Source organism: Labeo rohita, chromosome 12 (assembly GCF_022985175.1).
Source record: "Labeo rohita strain BAU-BD-2019 chromosome 12, IGBB_LRoh.1.0, whole genome shotgun sequence".
NCBI classification, from domain to species: domain Eukaryota; kingdom Metazoa; phylum Chordata; class Actinopteri; order Cypriniformes; family Cyprinidae; genus Labeo; species Labeo rohita.
Genome location: NC_066880.1, coordinates 22,563,946 through 22,589,047, shown reverse-complemented (window position 1 = coordinate 22,589,047; position 25,102 = coordinate 22,563,946). Strand labels below are relative to the sequence as shown.

The following is a 25,102-nucleotide window of genomic DNA, read 5'->3' as shown; positions in this document are numbered from 1 at the left end:
CTAAGATGGACTGTGAAGAGTTCTTTGCCTGTATGGGAGTGTTTAAATGGCACATTGTCTATTATAATCACAAATGTTGGCATTTTTCTTCTCACCTGGACTCCCATCGAGGTCACCCAGGAATGAAATGAGCCTCTCTGTACTGTATGGCCCAATTACAGGTTTATGTAACTGCCCGCCGTCAGAAATATTACTACACACATTGAGATGATGCTGGGATGACCTGGGACATCCACTGCTGCTAGGTGTTCACATGCTGATATTGATGTTGTAAATGCTGTATTAATCCACTTGCAAAACAATGTTTAATAGAAGCATAGCATCTATAGCAGCTAATCAACTGAAAGTCTTGCACCTTGAAAGAGACAGCTTACTTTCGCATTTCAGTGTAATGTGGATAGGAGCAGGTGATACATCCATTCTCCAAACTGCCTCTCCTACAGGGTCGCGGAAATAATGGAGCCTAACACAGAATCTTGGACCAAAATATGGGAACACCCTAGACAAACAGCCAGTCCTCCATGTCACATAATTTATTTTTACATAAGAAATCATGTTTTTTTTTTTTTTCTATTCTATTTGTTTTATTATGTAAACGTATTTAAGAAAGTACTTTGAAATGAGATGAAATCAAAAGTTTACATACACCTTGCAGAATCTGCAAAATGTTATTTTACCAAAATAAGAGGGATCATAGATGCATGTTATTTTTTATTTAATACTGACCTAAATAAGATATTTCACATAAAATACATTTAGATAGTCCACAAGAGAAAATGATAGTTCAAAAGTTTACATACACTTGATCCTTAGTACTCTGTTGTTACTTTAATGAATGTTGTGTAGGGTTTTTTTTTTTTGTTTGTTGTTTTTTTGTTTAGTGATAGTTGTTTGATTCCCTTGTTTGTCCTGAACAGTTCAACTGCTCGCTGTTCTTCAGAAAAATCCTTCAGGTCCCACAAATTCTTTGGTTTTTCAGCTTTTTTTGTATTTGATCTCTTTCCAGCAATTATTGTATAATTTTGAGATCCATCTTTTCACACTGAGGACAACTGAGGGACTCATATGCTGCTGTTACAGAAGGTTCAAACGCTAACTGGTACTACAAAAGGAAAAACAATGCATTAAGAGCCAGAGGTGTAAACTTTTGAACAGAATGAAGATGTGTAGATTTTTCTTATTTTGTCCGTATATATATATGTTTTCATTATGTACTGACCTTCAGAAGCTACAGAAGATACGTACATGTTTCCCAAAAGACAAAATGGGATGAAATTTACTCTGATTTTCAAATACAAATGTTTTCATCCCCGGTGTTTCATTTTGAAGCATCCATGAGCATTTAAAACTTCTGTAATAGTTGCATATGAGTCAGTTGTTCTCAGTTTGAAAAGATGGATCTCATAATCATAGAGTCATTGTTTGAAAGGGTTCAAATACACAAAAATGCTGAAAAACCAACAATTAACAGATACACATATACAGCAAAGCCTGGACAGAGTTGTAAATGCTCAGAAGAACCCATTTCAAAGCATCTCTACATCCATAGATCTGCATTTCCAAAATTTATCCAAAATAGTGGACCATTCAGGGATTTTGTTACTGTTTTCAACATACTATGCTTTGGGAAATACTTATTCTAATCCCACATTCTATTTAGGATGGATAGTATGCATATTGGGATAGCTTTTAGAGCCTGTATCCCATAAGATTCCTGCAAAGGCTTTCATTACAGATTATTCCACGAAACAAAAAATCAATTTACCCTCCTGTGAGCAGATTGATGATGTCCTTATCTGCTTTATATAGCTTTATTTGGCACTGGGGTTTTGCCTGATGAAGCCCCAAAAGTGAGGAGGAATCAAGTGGATTAGAACATTTGTTTATTAATTTGGATTAAATAATAGAGATGCATTTGTATTGTATTATGTGGTCAATGCAGGTTGGATGTGGATACCCTTTTTTCCTCTTGTACATCCAAGTTTACTCCCAGACACATTCCTTTATCTTGTCTTGTTTTGGCCAAGTTGAAAGTAGCATATAACAAAACAGTTTAGTTGATTTTGAAACCCTAGACATTTTACCTGGACATATTGGTGATGGGAATTTTCTCTTCCCCTTTTATGTAGTCTTTGCTCATGCAAATACAAAATGCCAAAATGCAGTCTGCTCTTGTAGACTGAATATTCCTGCTGGTTTGATGAAAACTCACAATTGACACCACAATTGAGGTCTTGATTTATGGCCCTGATTTTATTTCAGACTACAGCTCTTAGTCTTCATCTCAATTGCTTTACAAAACACATATTCTTTCCTCTTCCCCTGACAGCCAAGTTTGCATAACATAATCAGGGATGAGCAGCTCTGGTCCTGGAGAGCCACTGTCCTGCAAAGTTTAGCTCCATCCGTAATCAAACATACCTAAAAAAACAAAATCAAAGCTGTTGTACAGACTATCTTAAGAGTACTCATCATGTGTATTGAGAAATGCATGTAACCAATATGTAAAAACCTTTAAGTCTGAAACATGTGGGTACAGATCTCTCCTCAACACAATTCCTGTACATCAAATGCAACATCACACATTCTAAAAAGATCCCATCACACTCAGCACATAACATCTGCTCGCTTCAGGCGAATGCCCGATATTGCTAACAGCTAAAACATCCCAATCTCAATTTAGCTAAAAATGATTTTTACAAACGAACACTCTCAAAACAATTAACACAGCCATCTGGACACTATGTAATTGTTCATTTTTCTTAAATTTAAAATTTCAAGTTACGTACATCATTTTCTTGGAACACTGCTCAAATTTCTCCGGTTTAAAAAGCAAATGAAGTTTAGTACATCATTTATACAGGAAGTGAGAAAATGGAGAATGCTGGAGTGGAGATGGAAAATCTGGAAAAATTGGAGAACACTTTGACAGGAGGGGAAATTACTGTTGCTCCATCCACTGAAATACTTTTCTCCAGTTTGTGCACTGTAAATTATTTCAAATTACAGAAGCCCTGTACCTAAATGTTTTCTTCCCAGTTACTGTAGGAACAGGGGGGCAAAAGTACTTGTCTGTCATAATTGACATGTTGAGGAATATGGTACCAGCAATACTGCTGAAGATAATAGGGATATTTAAAAGGCAGTGGCTATTTACACTAAGTGCAAATAGCAATAGATTCTATTTATATTATATGAAATAGCAGTATTTTTTAGCGATATGCTATATTTACATTAAGTGCAAATAGCTATAGATTCTATTTTCACTATGTTAAAATAGTATGATTTTTTGCTATTTATACTACTTATTGCAAATAGTGGCAATTATCTGTGCCTCAGTATTGTAGTACATTATAAAACAGTATGGAATAATAAGTGTAAATTATAATTTTAATTCAACCTTTTTGGGACAAAAGCCCTCTCTACACCTACCCTAACCGATACTTTATTTTACATTTTTTGATTATTTCCTTAATTTTTTAATTAAAAATAAATGTTTTTCTGATGTGATATGAGATTTGAAGGAAAAAAAAAGTTATCCAAAAGGCGGATTCGAACCTGGGTCGATCGTGTCAAAAAGGCTATGACACGTGGTTTTACCATCTACACCACTGCACTGAAAAGTAATTGCAACCACAGAAAATACTTTCTGATATTGGGGTAAAAACCATTTGAGTAAATTATACATAACACAAAAATGGGTTCAAATGGACATCTGTAATGCCAAGCCAGCAGAGGGAGCCCTCACCCCAGGACTGCCTGCACGCTCCCTCTGCTGCTTCTACTGCTACTTCCTGTTTGGCAGTATTTAAAGACTGACCATGCGCTCATAAGGTTGTGAAGTATTGCCAGTTTCACCTGCTTTACCGAGCGTTTCTTTATTACTCTGTTGGATTACCTGTCGCTGTCTTGCTTTGATTTTGGTTTATTGAGTTTACGGATTACCCTTGTCGGATTGTTTGCCTGATTGGACTGTCTGCTCGGCATTTGACCCACTGCCTGTATTATTACTCTGCTGTTTGGATTACGTTTACGTTTTGGACTGCTTTTCCGGTTATTGACCCTCTGCCTGTTTCCTCGTGCATGTTTGCTGTTGTTTCTAATAAACTTCTGCATCTGGATTCTAACGCCGCCTCAGCGTCCACGTTACAACATCCTATTACAAATCTGAAAAGATTATAAGACAAGTAGTAGGAGGCTGAAGGTTAGTGTATGCATTATAAACAACGTCCAAAATGGTTATATAAGTTGTTTTACTGAAATTAAATGTAAAACAGATTTTAAATTGGTATGACACACTGGTTCCAAATTTAATTTTAAGGAAAATATAATCAATATGAGGTTTGGATTTATGTTTGGAATCAAACAATAAACCCAACTGTTTTATTTGATGTACTCTATACAAGTTTGTACTATTATTACACACTATATTTAGATTTTCAGATTTTGATTTAAGCATATGTTTTGTTACCAAAAACTAGAGTATGTGTCTTTACTTTTTTAAGTAAAAATAGATTAAAATAGAGCCAATTTTGTAAATAATAAAGTTTGTTTAAATAACATTTTGAATTTGAGACAAATGAAGTTGTAAAGTAATGGCAGTGTCATTTGAAAAATAAATGAAAGAATAAATGTAAGATCATTAATAAAAAATAGAAAAAAAGGACCCAGTTTTGAGCCCTGGGGTACACCGTTTTTTTTAATTAATAAATCATTTTTTTCTTTTATGTAAATAAGAATTCTATTCTGTTCTATTCTATTCTTTTCTGTTCTGATCCTGACAATGTTGCCAGTCTTGTCCAGGTGGAAGTATGTGCTATGAGGCATGTAGATTCAAACATCTTCCACAGCTATGCATGCCTGAAGGTAAAATGCACTCAGCCCAGATGGTCTATGAACATGGAGCTGTTTCAGTATCACTTTCCCAAAGATCTTAATGATGTGTGAAGTGAGAGCAGTCTACAGCATGCTCCATACACTGCAATGGCCCTGTTCTGGTATCCTGTACCTGAGCTACATGTTTAGGCTTTGATAATTTATAAGTTAAATGGAAGGCTTCCTGTAAGCTTTGTGAGCTCAGACTGCAGTTGCTTCATTTGTACAAAATACCATCAAATGTTGTCTTCCTTCAACACCAACAAAAATGCAAGAGAACATTCCTTACTTACTCCTGACATCGTCTTGGCTCTGTGTACCAGACAATGATTTACTACTGGTTCATTACTGTTGAGAGTCAAGAGAAAGAGCTCATATTCGGTCAGTGTTCTATCGCCTAAATAAGACTGAGTGGACCCAAAGAGACCTGCATTAGCATACGCATACATAATTAAACAGTTGCATGAATATGTATCTCAGGTCCCCTGCAGAAACCAGTGCTGTCTTACATGCCAGGATTTGAATTTCGAGTCTCTCTTGTAGAGATGATTGGTTCCGCACTATGACAGCGATTGTCAACAACTCAATTTACCTGCTTCTGAATTAATTATAACTCTTTGGCTCAATGACTAATGCAGTCATAGCTCTGGGCTCCCTGTGCTCAGTTCCACCTTTCCCCCCTACTAGCGACACCCCTGCTTCATCACTCCTTGATGATTTGTTCCTTTGTGCTGCTTGCATTGACACCCCTTGCGAAAAACTCACTTTTGCATACTTTTAAAAAGCCAACATATCATGGAAATAATATACTTTAAAAGAATACACTGAAGTGTGAATTGAATGTAATGTTTGGTCACTTAATTGCATGTTATTAATGATTAAATTACACCTATTATTAAAGGAGAATTTCACTTCCAGAACCAATATGTACAGATAATTTACTAACCCCCTTGTCATCCAAGATGTTCATGTCTTTCTTTCTTCAGTCGATAAGAAATTATGTTTCTTGAGGAAAACATTTCAGAAATCATCTCCATATAGTGGACTTCAATGGTGCCTCCAAATTTGAACTTCCTAAATGCAGTTTAAATGCAGCTTCAAATGGCTCTAAACAATCCCAGCAGAAGAAGGGTCTAATCTAGCGAAACAATAGGCCATTTTCGAAACAAATTGACAATTTATATACTTTTTAACCTCAGATGCTTGTCTTGTCTATATCTGCATGAACTCATTTTTTTTTCCAGGTCAATACAGTTAGGGTATGACAAAAAACTTCCTTCTTGTTTTCTTCCCCAACTTCAAAATCATCATACATCGCTGCAGTAGTACCGACCCAGTGTTAAAATGAACGTGCAAAGAAGATCAAACAAACAAACAAAAAAAAAAGGAGGATGATTTTGAAGTTGAAGAAGAGAAGAATATGAGAGTTTTTCGACATATCCTAACTGTATTGACCTGGATTACACAGACTACACATGCGCATCGCAGAGACAAGACAGGACAAGCATTTGAGGTTAAAAAGTATATAAATTGTCAATTTGTTTTAAAAATTACAGATTGTTTCGCTAGATAAGACCCTTCTTCCTCGGCTGGGATCACTTATAGCCATTTGAAGCTGCATTTAAACTGCATTTTGGAAGTTCAAACTTGGGGGCACCATTGAAGTCCACTATATGTAGATGATTCCTGAAATGTTTTCCTCAAGAAACATAATTTCTTACCGACTGAAGAAAAACATGTAAGACATGAACATCTTGGATGACAAAGGAGTTAAATTATCTGTAAATTTTTGTTCTGGAAATGAACTTCTCCTTTAAAAATGTAAATTCACATTTGAATTTAAACATGCTTTTTGACCCAGGACTTAAGTAATTTCATAAATTGCATAAATTACTAACTATTGTCTTTGAAATATGTTAAAAGTGTACTGCTAAATTTAATGACATTAAGCATTTATGATAAGTTAATTCCATTTCTTTTGAAATTTGTGTAATGCATTTAAATATATTTGTAATTACACATTTATTAGAGTACATTTAAAAATATAACTTTAAATGCAAAATCAAATCACAATAAAATAACATAAAATGATTTTAAACATCATTTAAAATAAATGAAGTTAAAGTTAATTCATTGTTACAAGGTGCAGTTTTTTAAATTAAGCATGTTAATAAACAGTAATGGAACTGTACTTTCTTTAAGTGGCCTTTTTTATTTGTGACCCTGGACCACAAAACCAGTCATAAGTACCACAGGTATATTTGTAGCAATAGCCAAAAATACATTGTATGGGTCAAAATGATCTCTTTTTCTGTTATGCCAAATTTTTTTAGGATATTAAGTGAAGATCATGTTCCATGAAGATATTTTGTAAATTTCCTACCGTAAATATATCAAAACTTAATTTTTGATTAGTAATATGCATTACTAAGAAAGGGAGCAAGCCGAAGGAGAGAGAGAGCGAGAATATGCATTACTAAGAACTTCATTTGGATAACTTTAAAGGGGTCATCAGATGCAAAGTTCACTTTTTCATGTTGTTTGAACATTCAACAAACAAATGCTTTCCTCTGCAAAACAATTTCTTCACGACTGAAGACAGAAAGGCATAAACATCTTGGATGACAAGGGGGTGATTAAATTATTTGTGAATTGTTGTTCTGGAAGTGGACTTCTCCTTTAATGTGTGTTGGCAGTGTATGTACAAATCTACCCTATAATCATAAAATTCCATGCAGTGGTTTTTAATTTGTAAAAATAATATCCCCTTTTTCAAATCGACCCATTCTCTATCGTGAGAGGCCGCTCCCACGATAGTTGATTCACAATAATGAACATAGTAGTCGTCATTTACTCCTGACATCTGAGCCACTGATGATGCAGTGGATTAAGTTTGTTTGTAAAGGGAATGCGCCTCCCGAGCTACATAAATGTGTCTATGTTCGCACAAATCGTTTGTGATCCAGCTTCACCTACAGCAGAACTGAGTATAAGTTTTTTTTTTTTTTTTTTTTTTTTTTATGAATCTCTGCAATCACCTTTCCTAATAACGTGCTAGTTAGCATGTTTAGCGGCTAAACGTGGCTAAATGCGGCTAAAGTAAACAGGCTTGTCCACAGAGAGAAGAGAGGGGCAGGGTGAGCAGAGCTCATTAACATTTAAAGCAACCTCGACCAGATCAGGATGATCAGAGCTGATTTTGGCAAGGTAAAAAGGGAGTTGTTTTACACAACCATTGACAACCATGACCCCTTTAAAGGCGATTTTCTCAATATTTTGATTTTTTTGTACCTCCAGATTCTAGATTTTCAAATAGTTGTATCTCAGCCAAATGTTGTCCTATCCTAACAAACCATACATTAATGGATGGTTAGATGATGTATAAATCTCAATTTCTGACCCTTATGACTGGTTTTGTGGTCCAGGTTGACATTTAATTATCACTATATTATCTGCAAGCACATTTTTTAAAAAAACTACATTTAAGATACTGCAAAGCACATTCAATACAATTACACTTCTTTTTCGCAAATGTTACTGATATAATCAACCGCATACTGAACCTTTACCAAAATATTTTATGAACAAACAAACAAACAAACAAACAAATAACCTTTGCATTATTAATATAAGATTAAATTATATAAAACAACAATAGCAGCAAACAAGAAACTAGTAATTGCAGCTCCCCTGAAAATTTGAGTGCTGTTTTTGTATGCTTGACTTTTGACTCTCTTTTAGAGATGATTAATTCTGCACTATGACATTGATTGTCAACAACTGATTTGACCTGCTTTTGAATTAATTATGACTCTTGTTGGTTTGCTCAGTAATCTGGTTAGTCAGTATCAGGCAGGCAATCCCTGCCAAATTTAAGTTCCAATATTGTGGACAGCTGCCTACATTATTTTATACAAAGTGGACGATGACAAAAACTATACAAAACATGGCAGAACAATTTATAATGAATGTTAATATATTCCTTCAGATGTCTGTAATCAAATTGGGTATGAGTAATGTATTTTGTCATATAATAAGTGAGAATGTTGTTGGTGGGTAAATGATTTATTCTGCATTTATATAAATAATTTCACATGTTTTCATTAAGAATAACAAATTCTTAACACTGACTGAGCTTAACGTCAATAAGCACTAACTGTTTTGTGTCTGTATTTGTTTGCCATTTTAAATGTGGTTTGAATGAAAATTTGATGGGCCCTGTGGTTACTTTGAATGCGTTGTTAGTTTCAGTCCACCTTGCAGTTTGAATATTTGACAATGTTTTGCTGAACAAATAAGGATTTCAGACTCTGCATGGAAAGAAAATCTCATCAGATCCATTCGGTTGCATTTTGACCTGTTTTGAACCATAAAGAAAGATTAAAATTTAACAATCAGCTTTGTCTCTGATTTTCCCCCATAAAGGTTAACAATTCAGCAGATGGATCAGGTTTGAAGAGGACATGCACAATCCTCTGTTCATGCTTCGTGTTTTATTCTTTGACACACTGATGTTGTCATGCAAGTTCTGTAGCCCATCAGAGGTATTGGGGTTGAAGGTGATATTTTCAAGATTCTCACCATCTTACATCCTCCCCCAGCTATGCCTTTTGAAACTGTAATTACAACTCTGATTGTTGCTGTAGTTGAAAGTTCAGCTATAGTTTTCAAGACATGTCACATATAATTACACAATATATGCAGAAGATGTCACCTCAACCCACAATGGAATGACAGACAGCTTCCCTGATGTTTTTCCCGTTAACTGCATATTGTTTCTGTCTGAAATACTCCCTCAACAGCAATTCCCAGGTTATTTAGCAACCACATAGTAACATTTTCCTTAATAAAACACTTTTTCCTAAGAAATTGACATGACATTTAGCACTTAATAATAGTCTGAATACATCTAATGCTTCAGTATAAAAAAATACAGTATTCACTGATTTCCTCTGCAAACTATTTAGAAGTTGTAATAGTTTTAAGAAGTGCGTAATTACTACAGAATTGCACGACCCCTCTATAATTGTACAGTAATTACAGATGGTACCTGTGTAACAGTTTGGAAAGAGTCTAACATGAGAAAACAGACCAATTAAGTGTCTAACATGAATAGGATTCTAAATCAGCCATCAATACAAAGAAACCCTTCATTTATATAAAGGAACATAGTACAAATGTGAACTTTATACATGAACTAAAGTCAGCCATGTCATATGCAAGTTCTGAGGACTTGAAAAAATTAATCACTTTTTACTCAACTTTTATTTTATCGTAACATTTCAAACAGGTGACCTGAGACACGTCAGACTGATATTCAATCTCATGCCTCTTCTGACGAGGTACAGATGTTATAACAGATAACATCTGATAACTTTTTGATATACCTGTACTAGTGTAAGGTGTAACTAATTTATCTTCTGCTTTACAAAGTTATTATACAAAATTTCAATATCAGTTTAACAGTAGGATGGATATCTAAATCTGAATCTGTACTTGATGTTAAAAAAGTAAATATATTGTCTGCCGAAGAATATGACTATTGGCACGTACATTTTTACCATGCTACATAAATGTTTTTAGCAGAACCTATTTTCTAAATGTTGTCAGTTACCACAAAAAAAGTCCTGTGAGACGTGTTGTGGCACTTATGGCTTGTTTGGTTCATTTTTGTTGTTGTAGAGCAGAGTTTTGTGTAGGTTGTATGTTATTTTCAAACGAGCATTAACCTTTTAGTGGCACTCACCAGGCATTTCATTTCTGAGCTGCTGCCATAAGCCAATGTACCAACGTAATAAAATGTTGTCACATTCGCATGTATCTATTTCTGAGGAAATTGAACGTGCTGAAATATCCTGTGAAGTGCCAGTTACATTTAAAGCACTACGAAATGTGCACGAAGCAATATCATTTTGCAGAAATGTCGCCATGATGTTTTTCCAATTAGTGTCCGTCTTTCAGGTTGTAAAAAAAAAAAAAAATGTATATATGTATGTGTATATATATACACATACATATATATATATATATACATGGTTTATATTTTGATCTTTCATTTTAAAAAAAAATCACAAAATTCTAACCTATCATTAAAGTAAAACAACTGAAAACGGGAGACAATTTAATTGCGAAATAAATGCTTCCTCTAGTTCAAGTTGGCCACAGTTATTGGCACCCAACTGTGGAAACATCCTTTTCCCAAGACAACAACTTTGAGTTTTCTTCTATATTGCCTGAAGAGTTTGGAGAACACCTGACAAGAGATCAGATACCATTCCTCCATTCAGAATCTGTCCAGATGCTTTAGATGTACAGCTCCATGTTGGTGCTGCTTCTTTTCAGTTCACCCTACCCCATTTTCTATAGGGTTCAGGTCAGAGAACTGGCAGAAGCTTCATTTTGTTCTTAGTGACCCATTTTTGTATTGATTTTGATGTTTGTCTTGGATCATTGTCCTGATGGAAGATCCAACCACAGCCCATTATAAGATTTTTAACAGCAACAGTCATGTTTAAATATTTTATCTGTTGGTATTTGATAGAATTCATGATGCCATGTATCCAAATAAGATGTCCAGGACCTATGGCAGAAAAACAGGCCCACAACATTAAAGATCCAGCTGTATATTTAACCATGGGCATGGGGTACTTTTTATCCCTGTTTGTACTAAACTTATCTGGTGGGTTTTTTTTTTAGTTTCATCTGACCATAGAAACCAGTGCCATTTGAAGTTCCAGTTGTGTCTGACAACTGAATATGCTGGAGTTTGTTTTTGGATGAGCGAAGAGAATTTTTCTTAAAAACCCTCCCGAACAACATGTGGTGATATAGACTCAACTAATTTCTGCAATTCTCCGTCTGTGATCCTTGGAGAGTCTTTGACCACTCAGACTCTCCTCCTCACCATGCATTTGGACGATATAGACACATGTCCTCTTCCAGGCAGATTTGTAGTTGATTGTAGATTGAATTGTTGATCAATGATAGTTGATTGGAACCTCTTAATTATTGCCCTGATAGTGGAAATTGGAATTTTCAATGCTTTAGCTTTTTTCTTACAGCCATTTTCTATTTTTGGAAACTCAAAAATCGTGTTCTGCACATCAGAACTACAGTATATTCTTTGGTTTTACTCCTTGTGATTGATGATTAAAGGGGTCCTATTATGCTCGTTTACAAAGTCTTGATTTTGTTTTGGGGGTGTACTAGAACATGCTTTCATGCTTGGTAGTTCAAAAAACACATTTTTTTAACATAGTTTACATTATTACAACACATTTCTACCAGCCTGGCACAAATGGCTCGATTAGTTCTGGGTTTAATGAAGGCCCGCCTTCCAAAAAACGAAATGTGTTGTGATTGGTTAGCTCTCCCACTGCGTTGTGATTGGCGAACAGCTTAGACATGTTTCAGTACTGTCACGTCCCTTGTCAAAGCAGCAAGTTCCGTGTACAACTGTTAGCACAAGCTAGATTGAAGTAATTCTTACATTTTAAATATGGATATTTTTCTTACAAAAATGCATCGATTCACTACAGAAGGCCTTTATTGACCCCCCGGAGCTGTGTGAGGCACTAGTTATTGTGGATGGGTGCACATTATTGGACTTATTTTGGACTGATGAAGAGAAACACCTGTCTATGCCGTTCTAAAGCTTGGGAGCGCAAGGATAATTGTTAATATAACTCCGATTGCATTTGTCTGAAAGAAGGAAGTCATATACACCTAGCATGCATGGAGGATGAGTAAATAATATGCTACAATATAGTGTTGGGTCCTATAGTCAGCCTGTGAGATCGCCAATACATGATATTATCATGCTAATTTATTTAATTATTTACATACTTAGTTTCATTGCCCGAAACCAGCTCCAGCATAAGGCTAAAAGCAGCCTAACATTATCAAAGAACATCATTACTGATTAGTCTAGCCTATTCTAGTGCAAGTTTATGCATTTTTAAAAAATAAGCGTTATAATTGCAGCTATCTACACTGTATGATGAATAAATCTCTTACCACACACTGCACACGTCTGCAACCGGGCAACGCGGCAACCGGAGTAGAGATTGCGGCTTCGGCATGTGTTTCTGGACTGCATTGCTAAAGTTAGGCTAATCACCCACCTTGTCCCTATCCACCCCCCTACAATTCTAATTTCCGTAGGCGGGATTTAGTTTAATGATATTGTGACATCATTGCATGCGGAAAACAAACGCTGTAGTCCAAAGGAGCCGTTCGTTGTAGTTCTTGAAAAGAGATTTTTTTAAAAACCAAATATCTCCCTTTGGAGTGGACTTTGAGATTTGTAACTTTGTAGATCTTTTTTTATACCCAAAAAGTGAAAAAGCATGAAAGCACCACTTTAAGAGAATTTTGCCTTTGTGTTGCTCATATTTATAATCCTGTGGAACAGGTAGTCATGGCTGGACAATTTCATGCTCCTAGTCACCCTGGTGTGCTAAAAAATGAAACTACAAATGGGAAAATACTTCAGAGATATTTTACTCATAAGAATTTGTAGGGGTGCCTATAATTGTGGCCAACATGCAATGGGGAAAAACATGTATTTCATAATGCGAGTTTTCCCCCACTTTCAGTTGTTTTACTTCTGTTATCATTCCATGTATGTCACTGTGTTATGTTACCAGATTTAGAATATTTAGATTAGCTGGATGTTGATAACTTTTCACAAACAAGGTTTATAAGATTCTATCACACAGGAGTTTGTTTTCAGTGTTTTCATTTATTCTGGTTTGAATACTGGCCAGACTCCACTGTCAGAGTACTTCAGTAAACGTGCTTTCTATTCTGTCTTTTTTATTCCAGCTCAGGATCCGAGTGGAAAGTATTGTCTGTACTAATCAATAACATGTCGCAGATACTGTCCATCAGGGACACTTTCTTACAGGAGGGAAAGGAATTGAAGACACCGGAAGATAATGTTTCAGACAGACAGCATCTCTTTTTGCCTCTTTTAAAGTCATTGTGTTTTCACTGAGCTTTTAAAACGTAGGGTGAATGTGAGGAGGGAATGCAGTCATGATGACACCCAATGGGTTTAGTGAAGATCTGTTATAATCTTACAGTCTGAATGGAAGGTGACTAAGAATAATACTAGCCAAACAAAATAGTGTTGTTTGAAAATGTATAACTGTAATTTATTCACCTTACTTTTACAGGAACGTTTCACATTAATAAACTGAAAATGTGCCAATTTAATGACAATCCATAAAGTAAATTTATGTGAAATTAATGGAAATCAAGGAGCATGATCACTGTTGATTATTTTCTTTACAGTGATAGTAAATTAATGGTATTGAGTGACTTTTACAGTCTATTCTGTGAATATGCAGCATATTTCACATATGGCTAGCAGTGGATCTAATGAGCCTGCTGCTTGTCAGCTGCTTAATGAATACTATAAGAGGGGAACCAGACTATGCAAGACAAGAAAATCTGTAAATTTGGTTAAATAGCCCGAGATCAGTAGGTTTTGATTTTTTAACAGAGTGAATAGCTTTGTTTACTTTTCATGCAATCAAACAATCTGTTAATTGGATTGATGGCTCAGTCGGAGTAAAAAGTCTTCATGTAAATGCCTCAATCAATAAAATTAAACTTAATCTGAATGAAATTTCAAGTTGATTTAGACCCGAAATATTTACTAAATAAGTCTCTTTTGACAAATGTGTTAGATATGTCATCAAAGCAAAAATGACAGTTCTACTCACAGTAGCTCCGGTGACATTATCGCTGTGATTTTCTCTGGTTCTGGATGTAAACAAATATGTGAATCAGACTTCAAAGTTTAGGATTCAGAATCTAAACTCAAACTAGATTCAGTTGCCTCACAAGCACTGCAAACAGCAGATATACTGCATAAATAAGAGAGGCCCCAAAACAGATCCCTGGGGTACACCACACTTACCTTTCCATTCTTTAAACTGTCCAGATATTGTTCTGAAACTTAATTGTTCTGGGAATGATGTTGACAGCTTTGTAATAAGAACACCATGGTCAAGAGTATCAAAGGCTTTTACTAAGTTTAATAATTATGGCCCCCTGTCTATTTTAGATTTAACATTCGTCAAAAAGAAAAGAGTTTCTGTTTCTCTCAAACGCTTGGTTCTAAAGTCAAATAGCTTGGGATGTAATCTAAAAGGATTGTTGTTAAGATGAGTGGTAAGATGTTTTGACACATACCACTGACAGGTAGTATACTAATGGATTTATAATTACACAGTCCTGAAAGATCCTAGGCTTTAAAAGTAGGTGTTATTGTAGCAGTCTTCCATGCCCTTGGGAAACTCCCCATATTGATAGACCTTTTAATGCCTCTGTAATTGGACCATGCAGACAAACAATCACTAAATGGTTTTAGCAGTTGTATCAAGTCAACACACATCTTTTGGAACTCCAAATTAAACAAACATTTGCAAATGCCATTATAAACTTAATTGATTCTACAAAGTATGAATTTAAAGATGCAGCTATTTGACCTTTTAGAAAACAATGCTGATGTTGTAGTTAACAAACTTTGGAAATGCTGAAAACAGTTCAGTTTCTCTCTTAAAAGCTTTTGAGTTTGCATGTACACATTCAAAAATGGCCAAAACTGACTTTCTCTGAAGGAAGGGATCTCTTACTCACAAAAAAACTACCTATATTGTACTGTTTTATTTATTTCCGTAGCATAAACTGTGCAAGCAAGTACCTTTCCTAAGTTTAAATCCCTTAAAATGTAGCAACAGAGACACTCACCTGGGCAAATACCTCTAAAAATAAAACACATCAACATCATGGTTTATTTATATATTACTCAAAATACTTTGACTCTGGAATCTAAATTCAGAACTTGATGTAAACACCGTAACTTTAGACGTTTTTGTTTTTTCCATTAGTACCTGAGACTTACCTCAGGATGTAATGGTTGCATAATCTCAGTCAGGAGCATGTCGGCTTTACAGGGCTTTGGCCAGAGAAGGCGTTTCTTTTGTCCTCCTTCGTCTGATGTGGGCTGGGTAAAGGAGGAGAAGTAAAGAGACAATTTCAAACTAATTTAATGGAGGCATACCCCCCTCCTCTCTCGATGTCTCTCTCTAACTCATCCTCATGCAGTATTAACCGCACTCTTTCTTGCTCTAATCACCTTCTTCATCATAGCTGTGCTTTTGCTGTGGGCTCCCCAGTGAGGAGCCGGAACCCAAGCAGGCTCCCTGCGGTCTGCTGGGATAAATTTAGCTCTCAATACATCAACGGCTGTAGCCAGAAGCTGTGACAACTGACCGGACCGCTTTGCCAGAGCAGTGTTGGATTGTTTCATCAATTAGCTATTGGCTAGTGCTGTGATCATTAGAGAAAGTCCATAAAACAGAGACACCCACCCCTTAGCTATGCAGATGTAGAGTATAGTGGGCTGAGGGGGTGGTGAAATTAAACCTCTCAGTGAAAGCAAGTGAATCTGATTTAAGTCAAAACCACAGGGACAATATCCATAGGGAGAACCTTCGGAGGTTTGTAATATATTAGAACCACAGATCTTGGAACTAATGCACATGCTTTACCGAGATTATGCACAGTTGGGCACAGTTGAATATTAAGGAGGGAATTTGATAATTAATTGCGCTCGCTTATGGAAAAGGAATTATTCAAATCAGATACTGGTGCCCGAAATGGTGGTGATATTTTTACAAATTTTATAATTATAATGCCTCTTGCTCTTATTATGGTAGTTTTGAAGATAAATGTTCATTGAATGGTGGTAAACGTTTTACATTTGCTTCTTGCAAATATCTTGGCCTGAATACTGAACCTTACCTGACGGCAAATGTGAGATACGCAATTGAAATATGCAATTGCTAAAGCAGCAATGGCATTTCAGCTTGCTTTGATGACTTTTTGAGTTTATCTGTCGAGTCAAGTGTTATTTCACAAGTATAAACCTACAAAACACATGCTTTTTTTAAAAGATAGCATAGTGCAATATTACCTGAGACGCTGTCCGTCATGAATAATTGACCCAGATAGCACACGTATGTCTGCAAGATGTCTGTTAAAGATCACTTGATCTGGAAAGCATCTGTTGTCTACAAACATCTGATAGACGTCTGTAGGATGTCAGTTTTATATACATTCTAAATCATAAACATCTTAAAGACATCTAATAGAAGTCTGTTATAACGGCAGTATTTAAATTGTCATCCTTTTCAGCACAAACACCCCTGATAGCACACACACATCACGGATCTGCAAGACTTATTTTTTAGAGTTTTTGCTCATCTCACATACATCTATAGGACGTTTCCAATCAGATGTCAGGTAGATGTCTATTAGATGTCTTTAAGATGTTTATGATTTAGAATGTATGTAAAACTGACATCTTACGGACATCTGTCAGATGTTTGTACACAGCAGATGCTTTCCAGATCAAGTGATCATTAACATGGCAATATCTTGCAGACGTACGTGTGCAATCTGGGTAAATTATTCATAACGGACAGCGCTATTTGCGTGTCTCAGGTAATATTGCACTATACTATCTTTAAAAAAAAAAAAGCATGTGTTTTGGTAGGTTTATACCTGTGTAACAACACTTGAGTCGAGAGATGAACTCAAAAAGTCATCAAATCTATCAAAGCTAAAATTACATTGCTGCTTTAGCAATTGCATATTTTAAATTTTCAATTGTGTATCTCACATTTTCTATTAGGTTCAGTGTAAGGTTCAGTAGTCAGGCCAAGATATGTGCAAGAACCAGATTTAAAATGTTTTTTACCACCATTCAATGAACATTTATCCTCGAAACAACCATAAGAGCAAGAGGCACTATAATAATAAAATTTGTAAAAATATCGCCACCCGCCACAAGTATATTTTTACTAAATCGGGTTGGAACTGCAGTATGCAAATTGTGTTTACCCCATTTGTTTAAAGCTTAGATGTCTTTAAGATGTTTATGATCTTACAGATATCAGATGTTTGTACACAGCAGATGCTTTCCAGATCAAGTGATCTTTAACAGATCTTGCAGACATACATGTGCTATCTGGGACCCCTCTTATTAAAGAATTGCATTTTGTGGGCTTTTACACAAATGCCCAATTTAAATAATTTCACATTTGTAAAACATGTGGTGCAAACAATTGGTACAGATTATTCTTTGTGTGTCTAAAATACTTTCTGTGTCTTCTGTTTCTTTGGACACATATTTTTACAGCTGGTCTTACTGTGTTTTCCCTTACTGCCATTCTCATATAGTATAAATATCAGCTCTTGCTTACTCTGTGACCCAGCCTGTCATTACTGTGCAAGCCTCAGAAGAAAACCCCTTTCATGCTGCTGACTTCTCCACCGCGGCTGAGACGAGACTTTGAACATCAGAGCTCACTATCAGGCCGTTCTTGCTGCAGTCTGAGGCTTCACGCAGTGGAAATGTACCAGGCAACCAATGGACAGCAGGGAGATGTAGTAAGGGACACAACCACCAGAGGACACTCTTACCACCTGCAAACATGTGTCGCTTTAGATGCAGCAATTACCTCAATGTTCAGAAGCTATGGGATGGTGCGCATATAAACTTCTGGGTTCAGAAACATTTTGCCAACTAGCTTAAGTGGAAAGACACAATGGTATAAAAAACATGGCTGTGCCAAGTGATTTTTCTGTCATTTTTGATTGTTGCTTGTCAAGATTGTGTGATACGATGCCAGTGAGATCTTGGGTAAAAGCCCCCGCAGACTGTATGACATCAACTGTCTTTTATGTCAGACTATACAACATCTTACATTTTCCAAGCTAAGACTAAGTCACGACTGACAGCATTGACTGGGCATTCTGACAGCCTTATTTTGACACTTTAAACTGGAATGGAACTGCACAAACCCAAGAAAGCCCTTGTGCTAATGGTGGCATTGCTTTCCCTGGAAAAGAAATAAGTCAAAGTGTCTGGATTCTATTTTGACTGGTTAAAAAAAGGATCTGTTCCTTCTTCAGAGTGAGCATGAGACTATGACAATGTGAAGGAAATGCTAAGTATTAACATGAAATTTATGTTGCACATCACATAGACAAGCCAAAAACATATTTACCAAACATTTACCTCTTTCACTTAAACTCAAACCTACATCAGTGGCTGATCTCCCATTGCGACATAGCTGCAATCACACTGTGACTGTGACCCAAAAATGTCTGACGCTGTCAGAAGTTCATTCGAGGTTAAGGTTCATTGCAAAGACAATTAAATAGCTGTCAGTGAGTATTTTTTGTATTATATGTACATACGGGTTGTTGACGTGACAGCATTTTCACTGTCCCACAAGATAAAAATGAATATAAGTAATATTCTCATTATTTAAATTTCAGTAAATAAATTTCTTTGTCCTAATGGATCTGTTGTTATAAAAGCTGCAGTGTTATTCAAAATTTTTTTTTGAGCCAAATCTCAAAATTGTCCTATGGTGTGACTGTCTTAAGCATGGTTCAATAAATTACAACTTTTATAGATGAAAAGTGTTAATTAAAAAAACGTGTCTATTTTAGTAAATTACAATCTTTTTTAATGGCAACTATTTCTTACATTTCATACATTTTGTCTCTAAAATTAATGTTCTTTGGTTTGACACCACGTCCTGATTTTAAATCGGCCAATTCCTGAGAAAACTTTTTTGAAACCACTACTAAAATACATTTTGTTGTCCATTGGTGTGACACCCCTAAATTAAGTTTTTTTTAATTAAAAACTGTATGTTAAACTATATAATCATGGAAAATTTTCCTAAAGTGTTTTGCTGACTGCTAATGACTGCTAATGAGCTCGGAATAGCAACGTCATTAATTGATAGGCTGGACGTCCTGTGGTGTGACAGATAATGTCCTCTTGTGTGATGCCTGTAATGTCACACCAAATGACAAGTCTCTTTAAATAGCATTTTATATAATTAAATAAGATTTGTTTAACTTCTTTTTATTATTTTTTTGATAATTTTCGGTGTCCTTAAATGCAATAATTACATTAATCAAGCTATTTTCTGATGTTTTTGCAGAAAATTTGTACTGTTATAAAGTGTCATGAAAAGAAGTATAAAATGTGATACTTTGTTTTTGAGACAGAAAGAATTTAGAAAGGGAAACTAGTGGAAGAGAGAGAGGACACGGAAATACAGACAGAAAATCAACAGGGATCCTCCAATAGGGAGAAAATCCTAAGAGAATGATGCAGAAAGTAAATAGAATTCAAATTATGCCTTAAAAAGAGTAGCGGTATAGTTTAAAAGAATCTTAATGAATATAGTTTTAATCATTTATCAATAATATTTAGCTGTATAATAAATATCAATTATATTTAGCTGTGCTGAATTTTGTTGATAAATTATTTTATTTTGTAAAAAACAAACACAAAACAAAACAAAAACATTGATTGATATTGTTTGTATCAAAAAGCTTTCTGTTTCCTTTGACATGTTCAAAATTAAAAAAAGAAATACTTTAATAACTACCATTTCTGTCCTTTAGTGTGACATAATGTCCTATGGCATGACACAAATAAAATTTTTGCTATGTCAAACTATAGGACAAATTTATAGTACAGTTCAGTAAAAATAACAAAACTAAACTAAACTAAACTAAACTAAATAATTCAATAAATTAAAACAAAAGAATTGACAAAGTTAGGGACTCTTTATATTTTCTCAAAGATCAAACTACACACTACATAAACATATGCATTTCTTCTTCAAACATTTAAATTAAGCATTTTTTACTGCCTATTTGTCAACTACCCCATATATAGTCTGGTTTATCAGGAAAATATCTGAACATTCTTAAAGGAGAAGTCCACTTCCACAAAGATTTACAGATAATGTACTCGCCCCCTTGTCATCCAAGATGTTCATGTCTTTCTTTCTTCAGTCGTAAAGAAATTATGTTTTTTGAGGAAAACATTTCAGCATTTTTCTCCATATAGCGGACTTCTATGGTGCCCTGAGTTTAAACTTCCAAAATGCAGTTTAAATGCAGCTTCAAATGATCCCAAATGTGGTTGTAAATAATCCCAGCCGAGGAAGAAGGGACTTATCTAGCGAAACGATCGGTTATTTTCATAAAAATAATACAATTTATATACTTTTTAATGTCAAATGCTCATCTTGTCTTACCCTGCATGGTTTTTGTTTCGGTTCATGACAGTTAGGGTATGTCGAAAAACTCCCATCTCATGTTCTCTCTCAATTTCAAAATCGTCCTATATCGCTGTTTTACCTTTTTTGTTAAGGGTGTTTGATCTTCTTTGCATGTTCACTTTGCAAAGACTGGGTCGGTACTTCTGCAGCAATGTAGGATGATTTTGAAATGATTTTTGAAGTTGAGGGAGAAAATACGATTGGAGTTTTTTGACATACCCTAACTGTCTTGAGCCAGAATACAGGCAGAGTTAGGCAGAGCAAGACAAGATGAGTGTTTGACATTAAAAAGTATTTAAATTGTATTTTCTTTAATGAAAATAACTGATCGTTTTGCTAGATAAAACCCTTCTTCCTCGGCTGAGATCGTTTGCAACCGCATTTGGGATCATTTGAAGCCGCATTTAAACTGCATTTTGGAAGTTCAAACTTGGGGCACCATATCAGTCCATTACATGGAAAAAATCCTGAAATGTTTTCCTCAAAAAACATAATTTCTTTACGACTGAAGAAAGAAAGACATGAACATCTTGGATGACAAGGGGGTGGGTACATTATCTGTAAAGTTTTGTTCTGGAAGTGGACTTCTTGTTTAAATGAAAAAAAAAAAAGTTTATTTGAAAAGCAAAACTACATAAGCTATTAAGTCTGACAGTTGTGAAAGATGAATAAATCTTTTTTTTCCCTTTTGAATTAAGCTGAAATTAATTTATTTTTCTCATCCCATTGACACTTTCTAAAACTGTTTTAGAAAGTCAATTAATTTAGATTAAAAAAAACGACAACAACACTTAAAACCTTGCATAATTTTGCTTCTCAAGTAAATATAAAAAGGGCTAGTAAGATTTTAATAATGTGTTAAAAAAAAAACATTTTAAAAATCAACATTTTAACTATACATTTATATATGCAATTTACAGGCCTCATGAGATATTAAGATAAGCTGCCAAACATTTTGAACTTCAATCCTTTCAATTCTGCCATCAGTCCTGACAAATTTGTATTATCTTCATTCCATCTCAGTCCAGGATAAGCCATAATGTCATGTATGTTTTACTAAGCAATACTAAAAAATAAAAATAAAATCCATTTCATGAAAGAGTGGTGTATTAACATTATACTTAAAAACAAAATGAAAACAATATTAATCCAATGACTTACCTTTCCATCAAAAAAATCTATAGTTTAGGTTTTAACATGCCAGTAGAAAAACACAACAATCTGCTTTCGTTTTATGTCATCTTACAATCCCAGCCCCCTTCTTCCTGTCAAATCATGTCACCTCTCCCATGCCCCTTCCCTGTGCCTCCTTTCACTTCCTGTTTGTGGTCTGTAGCATGATGTTCAACAGCTCAACAACACCACTGTTAGTCGACACGTGCTCTCGAATGGCCTTTATCCCTTTTGTATTCACAATGCCATCTCATGGAATAATTTATGTGTCCCATCACCTCTCGTGTGGGTACAGTGCCTCTGAGCTACTGCTGGACAGGATGGGTTTCTGCATCTGACAGCGAGAGCTATTTGAAGTGGATGATTGATGCCTGCCGGCAGTGGCTGTTTTGTGAGCCGGGCGGGAGAGGGTGATGTTTTCTGAAAGGCACGCGCTGGTATGATTTGAATCTATAAGAGCCCATGGGGTTGCTTCAGAGACCCACTGCAGGCGCGAGAGCGATGATGCGCTGTCATTACGTGCTCAGTATCCCTCTTCTCGTGTTGGTTACCATGTGCTCCAGCGCTCTCGCTCACTCTTCTGAACATGAGAGTCTCTATTTTGCATACTGTGCTTCAATACAAAGGATCAAACTCACTTTGTATTGCAGATACGGACGTCACTTTGTTCTATAAAATGGTGGGGATTGTGGTGCCGGAACGAGATTTGATGAGTGGATTGTGGGTGGTGTGCACAGAAGTGCTGGTTGTGACCTCATGAAGGGAAAGGCAGAGCTCATGAATATTAATTAGACCATGCTCAAATATGTCTACATGACCTTTTGCTGCTTTAATAAATATGTGATGTATGTGAGAAAATCGGTAGCATGTTAATTGCACACACAGGGATTTGAGGGAGTTGAACTACTCAAGTTAACTTAAATCAAAAATACATTTCAGAGTAGCATCTGTCATTGTTGGTCCCAGGGTTTTCTGCTCAGGGTAGTAGATAGATGAATAGATTAGCAGTAGCATATCAACATTAAATTCTAGTGGTCTAGTGGTGACTCTTTTGCTTTAAAGTACCAATACTGCTTATTTACAAGATCGTAATTTTATTTCTGGTGTCTACTAGCATGCAGTTACATTTTTAATGTGAAAATAATAATCAGAATACTGTATATTGCTGTGGCACTTTTTACTTTCCCCTGAAATGCTCTGCTTTATTTTTCTGTCTCTCTGGACCATTTATGAAAAGTCCAGTCTGCTCTGATTGGTCAGCTGGCTTAGTCTGCTGTGATTGCTCAACTGCTTAGAGCGTATGTTAGAAATGTACACCCCTTACCATTATCTCAAGAATTTATGAATAGCTGTAAATAGTGTCAGTATTAGAAGTCCATACAATGTTTTTTGTACCCCCACATTGGAAAAATAGTGTCTCCTTGACATAGTAACCTACCCAGTTGTTCTTTGAGGGCAGACCAAAGCAGCCCATAGGAAAAATATTAAAATGGTTACATAGCTATGCCCAAAAGTATGTTTGGCAGCAGCTGTTTGCACTATAGAGGCTATTGACACTAAGTGCAAATAGCTATAGATGCTATTTACATTAAGTGTTAAAGTGATAGTTCATCCAAAATGAAAATTTGATGTTTATCTGCTTACCCGTAAGCAGATAAACATCAAATTTTCATTTTTGAGTGAACTATCCCTTTAATAGCAGTTAGATGCTTTAATGGCAATTAGATCCTAATATGCTAGTAAAAATAGCATATTTTCTTAGCAATAGATGTTATTTACACTGCAAATCAGAGCGTTCACAGACGGAATATTTTTAACAGTGACGGAAAAATCTGAAGGCCGTCCGTCATTTTGACGAATTGCACTGAGGGTGACCTATTGTAAAATTGTAGCTGTAATTCCAACCCCTGTCCAGTTGGTGGCGAGTGCGCTCCAATGTAGCTGGATCCAGAACAAAAACTGAACTGTCATAAATGTTTTCCTATGTTTGATTATGCACAGATAAAAAGATTTAAGAATCGATTTTGGTTCATTAAAATAAGAATTTATTATAATTGAGTACTGAGATAATTTGTTTACACAGCCCTAGTGCATTTTGTTGTTTTTAAACACTGCGCTGTCGTCCTGTAGGTTCATAATTAAAAATGAAAATGTGAACAAAAATAAAAGCAATTAAATGTTTTTTATTCTAATTAAAATATGTAAATTCAAATGACCGGTAATAATAGATTATGACGAAATTTTTACGACCCTGTCCGTCAAAATGACGGACAATGTTAAAGTCTAGCGCAACCTCTGGTGCAAATAGTAATGGATACTATGTACACTAAATGCAAATAGCTGTAGATTTTTTTACACTATGTTACAGTAATAGCATTTCTACTATTTATGTTATTATTATTGCAAATAGTGGCAATTATCTGTATCTGCAATTATCTAAAAAAAAACTTGGGTCGATTGCGTCAAAAAGACTATAGAACACACATTGCCACCCATGCCATTGGAGCTGATGTTTGAAAGTTGTCTTTTGTAGTGTTGACTACCCCAATCACACGTTGGTGGGTGAAGTTAGTGTAAACAGTGTCTGCAAACATTTGCATTTCGTGTAAATAGGCACTTTGACTATATATGGCTTTGTCCAAGCGTTTGTCCATGTGGTAGCAGCTAGTTGACTTGTCATTTGCAAATATTAGACCTATTATTAAAGCATAATAAAATAATCTAATTATGTATGATTCCACTCAAAAGACTCTGTAATCACACCCAGTTGTTTTTGAGGATGGGCCAAAGCAGTCAGTAGGCAGGTATTATGCAAATGTGAAATATGGTGACACAGCTAAGTCATGGAAGTAATAGCTATATTAACTGTAAATGTTTAT

General features: G+C 35.4%; 1 long non-coding RNA gene across 1 annotated transcript; it reads right to left on the bottom strand.

Moving 5' to 3' along the window:
- Nucleotides 1-1,876: 1,876 nt before the first annotated feature.
- On the bottom strand, nucleotides 1,877-22,287 carry LOC127173714 (uncharacterized). Its single transcript, XR_007828792.1, has 5 exons — nucleotides 22,212-22,287; nucleotides 18,156-18,378; nucleotides 15,791-15,892; nucleotides 14,607-14,646; nucleotides 1,877-2,421 (listed from the first exon to the last, which is right to left on the bottom strand). It is a non-coding gene; the product is annotated as an uncharacterized LOC127173714 (long non-coding RNA).
- Between the last annotated feature and the right edge of the window lie 2,815 nt (nucleotides 22,288-25,102).